The following is a 6,903-nucleotide window of genomic DNA, read 5'->3' as shown; positions in this document are numbered from 1 at the left end:
AATTCTGCACAAAAATAATTCAATCCATTAAAAGGATCAGAATCTTAGGCATGTTTGGAGGCTCCTTCGATTGTGTTTGAATTTATTTCGTAATCGATTCAGTGTAGAACCGCACGAACGGTGATCCACACAAAGCACATATGAAGAACCAAAAAGGGATTTGCTAGATCCACTTAATGGCTTCAGAATCAAGTTTGTTTAAAGAATCAAGAAGACAAGATTTTCTCTTCAATGTTTGGACAGGACGTGAGGGAGAAAGCGTAAAGGTGGCTGCCTTTTCTATTCAATAATGGTAATAATAATGAATGGTTTTTAACTCAACTTGCACTTATATATAGTGCTAGAGTTAAAACCCATTCCTATATGGAATAGCATGGCTCCATGTAACGACTCCATTCTCATAAAAACATGCATAGTAAGTACATGTAAAATAACATAAAAAGTGTGGCCCAAAATTTTCTTTTATTAAACCTATGTATTCTTTATACAAAATATATCAAGATTTGTAGCATATGCCAAACTATCAAATAGGGTGGACAGTGTACCAATTCTCTTCGTGTGCCGATGTCCATCCGACCGTGTCCTCATCTAGAACCTGCAAAAACATAGGGAACAACGGATGAGCACAAAACAATGCTCAGTAAGTAAACCCTCTACTCAAAAGTCCCCGTAACTCTCTCTCTAATTCTTTCCCTATAATTCTTATTAACTCTTTCTCTTATACAACTCTCTGTTTTCCTCTTTCCTAACTCTTTTATCTAACTCTCTTTCTAGTAAGTCACGGCCCCATCTGACTGGAGGCACTGTTGGACTCGCTCCCACTCCCTGTGACTTCTACTCTTCTAGCCGATCGGACTTGGTTATCATGGATTCGGAACCTTTGGCCATTTGAGTGCATAGAATCTCTCGGGTAAACTCGGGTATAGCCCTCATCCGCATGTACTCTACGCTACACCCTTCTCTCTAATACTCTGCCGCTCTCTCTATGCGGCGTACATGCGGAATCCTCTACCCGTACTCACAGGCCCCATCGCACAACCTACTCTATTCTCTTGTTTAGCACTACTCTAGCTTTTACTCTATATGCTTTCTCTCTTTCTCTTTACTCTTAGAGTAGCTTAAACTCAAATCTCTACTCTTTCTCTACTCTCTTCTCTAGTGCATACTTATGCATAGTTAATGCCCATAAATGACTCATGCTCATTAATACATTATGATGCAATTATGCCATGTAGCAAAAATTAAGGCTTTCTACTACCTATGCTTCTCTTGAGCATTTCATCATACAACTCATGTGGCATATAAAACTCTACTCTAACTCACTTTTCTCTTTTATTTAATCAACCAAATGGGAGGAAACTCCCTCATAAACTTTAAATTTCCTGTCAAAAGAAAAACACTTCCATAAGCTTGCTCAAAACTTCCTCCAACTTCAGTCAACCTCAACCCAACACCAAGCAAATAAAACACTTCTCATAGCTCAATTTATGTGTATTACTCATTCTAACTACTAATCTCATTCATCTCATTCAACAAATCTAATGAATACACATAGGTATTATATCTCTACTCAAAGAGTTCTAATTCTCAACTAGATTGAATTTACTTACTATTAGGGAAAAAGCTTCTTTAACACTTCTTCTTTCCTTTGGGAGCTTGCCTTTTCTCTACAACTTAACCACAACCACCCTAAGACTCTAATCAAAACATAATAAAACTCTCATCTAAAGCAAGATCCTTACCTTAGGATGCTTTAGATTAAAACCCTACTAAAAGTTACTCAAAAAGGCTTTTGGAAATCCTTGGAAGATTAAGGAATTTGAGAGAATTTGGAGAATGAAGGGCGTGGAATGGGAAAATGAAGTTCTCAAAGACTAACCCCTTAATATCTCTTGACAACTCATTCTTCCCATTTTACCTGCTCTTTCTTGGAAATTTCATCCATATCCTTTGATTCCTTACAACACACCCCCATACCAACATATTCTCCATGAAATTTTCTTACATTTTACTCCCCACTTTTCCTGCTAATAGGGGTAAAATGGTCCATAGTACCCAAGGGAAAAATATCTAAAACTTAATAACTTTTCAACCGGCACGTCGCCGCGGCAAGAGCTTCCTTCGCCGCGGCGAAACTGTCTAGCAGCTTCCCCCCGTGGCTTCAGCACCTCTTCGCCGCGGCGAAGAGTATCCTTCGCCCCGGCGAGCCCTTGTAACATCAAAACCTTCTAACTTTGACTAAATCCAAGGCAAAACCTCACATATCAATACAACCTAAGACCAACCAACACACTATCACAAAAACCGACTCAATTAAGAGCAAAGTAAGAGACATTACTACGTACCTCAAGTGGGCGTTCAATTCTTCCCCCTTAAAAGAATTTTTTCCCCGAAATTCATACGAACAACTCGGGAGCATTCTGCTCTTGTTTCTACTTCCCATGTGGCCTCCTCTATCTTGTGATTCCTCCATAGAACCTTCACTAGCGAATACTCTTGTTCCGAAGCTCTTTAATTCTTGATCTAGAATCTGTACTGGTCGTTCTTCATACACAAGGTTCTCTACTAGCTCAACATCCTCTACACTCAGGATATGGGAGGGATCACTTACATATTTCCGCAACATCGAGCATGAAAAACCTCATGCACCTGTCCTATTGGTGGTAGTGCTAATCTGTAGCAACCTTCCCCCGCGTTGTAGAATCTCAAATGGACCAATGAATCTCGGTGCCAACTTCCCTTTGTTCCCAAAGCGCATCACTCGCTTATAGGGGAAACTCTCAAAAACACTTTATCACCCACTTGACATTCACCTCCTTTAGTTAAGTCACCTCGCTGGCTACCTATAGGGCTATAACAATAAAAGTTAAATGGGTTGAGTACAAATTAGTTAATAACTTTAAGATACCATAAACAAGAATCCTATGGAATCATTCTCTTTATTTAGAAAATATTAAAGCTGATATCATATTATTTATGTATTTATTTTATTTTTCTGCAGTGACATTTGCTGAAAAAAAATGCATTCTCTTTATTTAGAAAATATTAAAGCTGATTTCATTCCTCTTGTAGGTGATTCCCTTGTAGGTGATTCCGTGATTGCACTTGTCCATTTGAAGAATGCTTGAGCCTTAAAGTTGAGGGGAGATGCCTGTTTACAACTTTCACTTGTTATTTCTCAATCACTTTTGTACTTGACCATTAAAATTTAAAGGAATAGTTTGTATTTTATGATAATGTATTGGTGATTATTAGTTATTATGCTTAGATGAGAAGAATTCAGTAGCATTAATTGGTGATTAATTGGTTAAATTGTTGTGGATCTTTTGGTTTTTTGGTTTCTTGAAATTGTCATCCAAAAATAGGAATTTTTTTATCATAACATATAAAAAAAAAGACAAAAAAAAAAATTATTAATAAAACCGGTTAATCGGATTGCAAACCAAAAATTCGGTTCGGTTTGCAAACCGGTTAATGCAAAAAACCGGATCGGTTTCGGTTTGTCATATGGCTTGAACCGAAAAACCAGTTTGGTTACAAAATGCATGAATCCGGTTCGGTTAACCGGATTTTTGCAGCCCTACTGTTGGTGAGTGCAATAGTGGCAATAACGTTGATTTCTGGTGAGTGAATCGACTGGAAATCGCAAAACAGTGTTGCCAAAGAAATCCCTCTATCGTCAGCAATTGGGGAGGTGAACCGGGGAGGGGTGAGATGAGTTTTAGTCAGGAGGTTGAAGGGACTTTTTTTGGTGCCATTTGTCGAAAACAGGTGCTATTTGTCAACGTCGACGGTAGTGTTTAGAGTGTTTTTGAAAGATTTCAAACTTGTAGGGACTTATAGGTAATTTTCACTAATTCTCCATCTAACCCCAATTTTAACTTTTTACTGAAAATATTATTTAAATTAAAAGAACCCTAATGCATCCTCAAATTTTTTTCATTCAATTTTCAATTGGATTAGACCATTCAGCTAATATATATATATTAATGAATAATACTATATATACAAAATTCATACACAATAACTTTCATACAAATGTGACAATAAGAAATAATAGATTAATTAGCATTAAAAATTAAAATACATAATAATAAAGGTTGTATGATATGTTAATATAAGAATAATAACACTTAACAAAAAAATATAAGAATAATGACAAATCACTTTATATGCAAGACTTTATAAGCGTATTGCACATCAAATATGTATTTTAAAGCTCTTAGAAAGGATCACTTCAAGTAATAGTGACACATCCACCAAATTAATTACATCTACTCTATTTTCCATATGGTATCATACTTATTTTATATGTTATGTAATTTCATAATTTTAATTTTGGAATTTTGAATTTTGAATTTGTGATTTTTCAACAGTTTATTGTAATTTTTAGTTTCCATAAAGTTGAATTAGAGGTGAAAGCTTTATTTGTAATTTTTGTTAATAGGTGGGGGGTATTTTTTTTAACTAATGGGGGTAAAACGTAATTTTACTAGGAATCCGGAATCAAAACTGGAACCTATGTTTCAGGTTTCAGTTCAAGGAACCGAAACCGACTAGTTTCGCTTTCGGTTCCAAATCTTAGGAACCAGTCGCTGCGAAAGTGGCCGGAATGGCACATGACCAATCGAATTTGGCTGGCCATGGGCCGATATTGTTGTTTTTGGCCAGGTCGATCGTAGATCTGGTCGTTTCCTACTAGAATGGCCAGATCCATGGTCGTTAATAGTCACAGATGTGGCCGTTCCATTGATCTGGCTGGAAACGGCTAGATATATTTCGACCAGATCTACGACCATCTGGCCATTTCTGACAAAAAATGACTAGATCAGTGCACGGTTGGCCAAATTTGGCCTGTCATGCGTTGTTTCGACGACGTTAGCCAGTGGTGGTAGCCAACAGCTGGCAGGTGGCGGTGGTCTTATGTGGCATGCAATTTGTTTTAAATACAAAGACATTATTGTCCAAAACTTAATTAATAAAGGGTAAAATTGTAATGGTAGGTTCTTGTAAATTAATTTCAAAATAAGGGCATTATTGTCCTAAAATTTTATTTATAAGGGGTAAAATTATAATAAAAATAAGATTACCTAGTAATCTCAAAATACCTAAGAAAATGATGGTATTTAGATTATCATCTATATAACCAACAATAATTATTATTGATTTTAAAAGATTACCATAATCTTATATTATTTGATAACCAAGTGTGGTAATATAAGTAATATAAGATGACATTACCTCACAAACGGGGATATCTCCCAACCAAACGCCTCTTAAGAAGAAAATATTAGTGATGCTTTAAAATATTAGGATTTAAAATAGGGCTGATGAAAATACACCCCTTAAACTTAGGACTAAGAAATGATACCCCTTAAACTTGAGAAACTTTACCATCACTAACTACTGAAACTACCGCTTGACATTTCAAGTTAAACTTGCCTTTATTAGGGCATATTGACATTTCAAGTTAAATTTGCTTTCGAATAAATTGATATATAAAAAGGCTTAAACTGCGAACCTTTAAATATAAAGCTAAACTAGTAAACTACTCTATTAAACACATTTCATGCAAATATTTAACAACATAATATTATAATACTTAAGCAATAAAATTTATAAAAAAAATTAAATTTAGAGTAATGTTATTGGCCCCTCACATGTTATTGTTCGTTTTAAGTTTATCCTATTAAAATGTTTTAGTATATGCAAATATCTTTCTTTAAAAATACTTTTTATTTATTTATTTGTATGCTTAACATTTTTTATACTTTTTATTTTGAATGTAATGTTAGAGATGAAATCCCTTCACGTGTGTTTTTACTTCAAAGATTGTAAGAATAATAATTAACAAATTTGAATGCATCAAACTAATTTATAAATTTTGGATAAGTGCAAGAGAAGAAAAATGTAAAGAAAAATTAACAAAGCAACTTACATAAAGGAGGACTCTCCTATTGAAGACCGCTTCTACTGGAGTAATCTGATTAGATTCAACTTTGTATTTAAATCTTTTTGAATTTGTAATTTGTTTTTGTATCTTATCTTCTAGTTGTTCCTTGTATACAGGCGTGGGTTTAGGTCTGTTAATTTTAGCTTTCAATAGTTTGCTGTGTATTTATATTAGAATCATCTCAATAGAAAAATATACCAGACTTTTATCTTAAATCTTCTTCTATTATGGTATCAGAGCATTGATTTTTTTTCTTCTTTCTTTTTTGAACTCATCATCATTGCAACCACCATGGCAACCAACACTTCCTCTGCTCACAACACCAAACACTTCCATCAACAACACCAACAAATCACACAATACTTTAATCAATATTAACATTGCTGCTCAAGCTCCTCTCAAACTCATTGGTAATAACTGTATCCTCTGGAAACTTCAATTTCAGACTCTCTTCATTGGATACGATCTACTTGGGTATATTGACGGATCAAAACCATGCCCGGCTGCAACTATTATTCAGAATGAAACAACAATATCGAATCCAGGTCACACACTTTGGATTCGATAGGATCAACTAATCCTCAATGCCATTGTTGGTTATCTCTCTCCTACCATTATTTTATTCATTGCTAGAGCTAACACTTCAAGGGAAGCATGGACTATACTAGCCAATACTTATGGCAAGCCTTCTTGGGGACGAATCAAACAGGTAAAAAGCCAACTTAAAAATCTCACCAAGGACTCACAAACTATTTTTGAATTCCTATCGATAGTTAAAGCTCGCGCCGATGAACTTGCGATCCTTGGAGCACCACTTGATGATGAAGATCTAATTGAGAAAATACTTGATAGCCTTGGTGATGACTACAAAGAGCTTGTGCGTGCAATTCAAGCCAGAGACAATCCAATTGAATTTGATGAACTTCATGAAAAGTTATTAAGTTTCGAAT

General features: G+C 35.2%; 1 non-coding gene across 1 annotated transcript; it reads left to right on the top strand.

Annotated features, from left to right (window-relative positions):
- The first annotated feature begins 6,764 nt into the window (after positions 1-6,764).
- Positions 6,765-6,903, top strand: LOC116129419. The gene has a single exon (XR_004127913.1). It is a non-coding gene; the product is annotated as a small nucleolar RNA Z247 (small nucleolar RNA).

The sequence above is a fragment of the Pistacia vera genome, unplaced genomic scaffold (assembly GCF_008641045.1).
Source record: "Pistacia vera cultivar Batoury unplaced genomic scaffold, PisVer_v2 Contig211, whole genome shotgun sequence".
Taxonomy (NCBI): Eukaryota; Viridiplantae; Streptophyta; class Magnoliopsida; order Sapindales; family Anacardiaceae; genus Pistacia; species Pistacia vera.
This window is presented reverse-complemented; position numbering and strand designations above follow the sequence as displayed.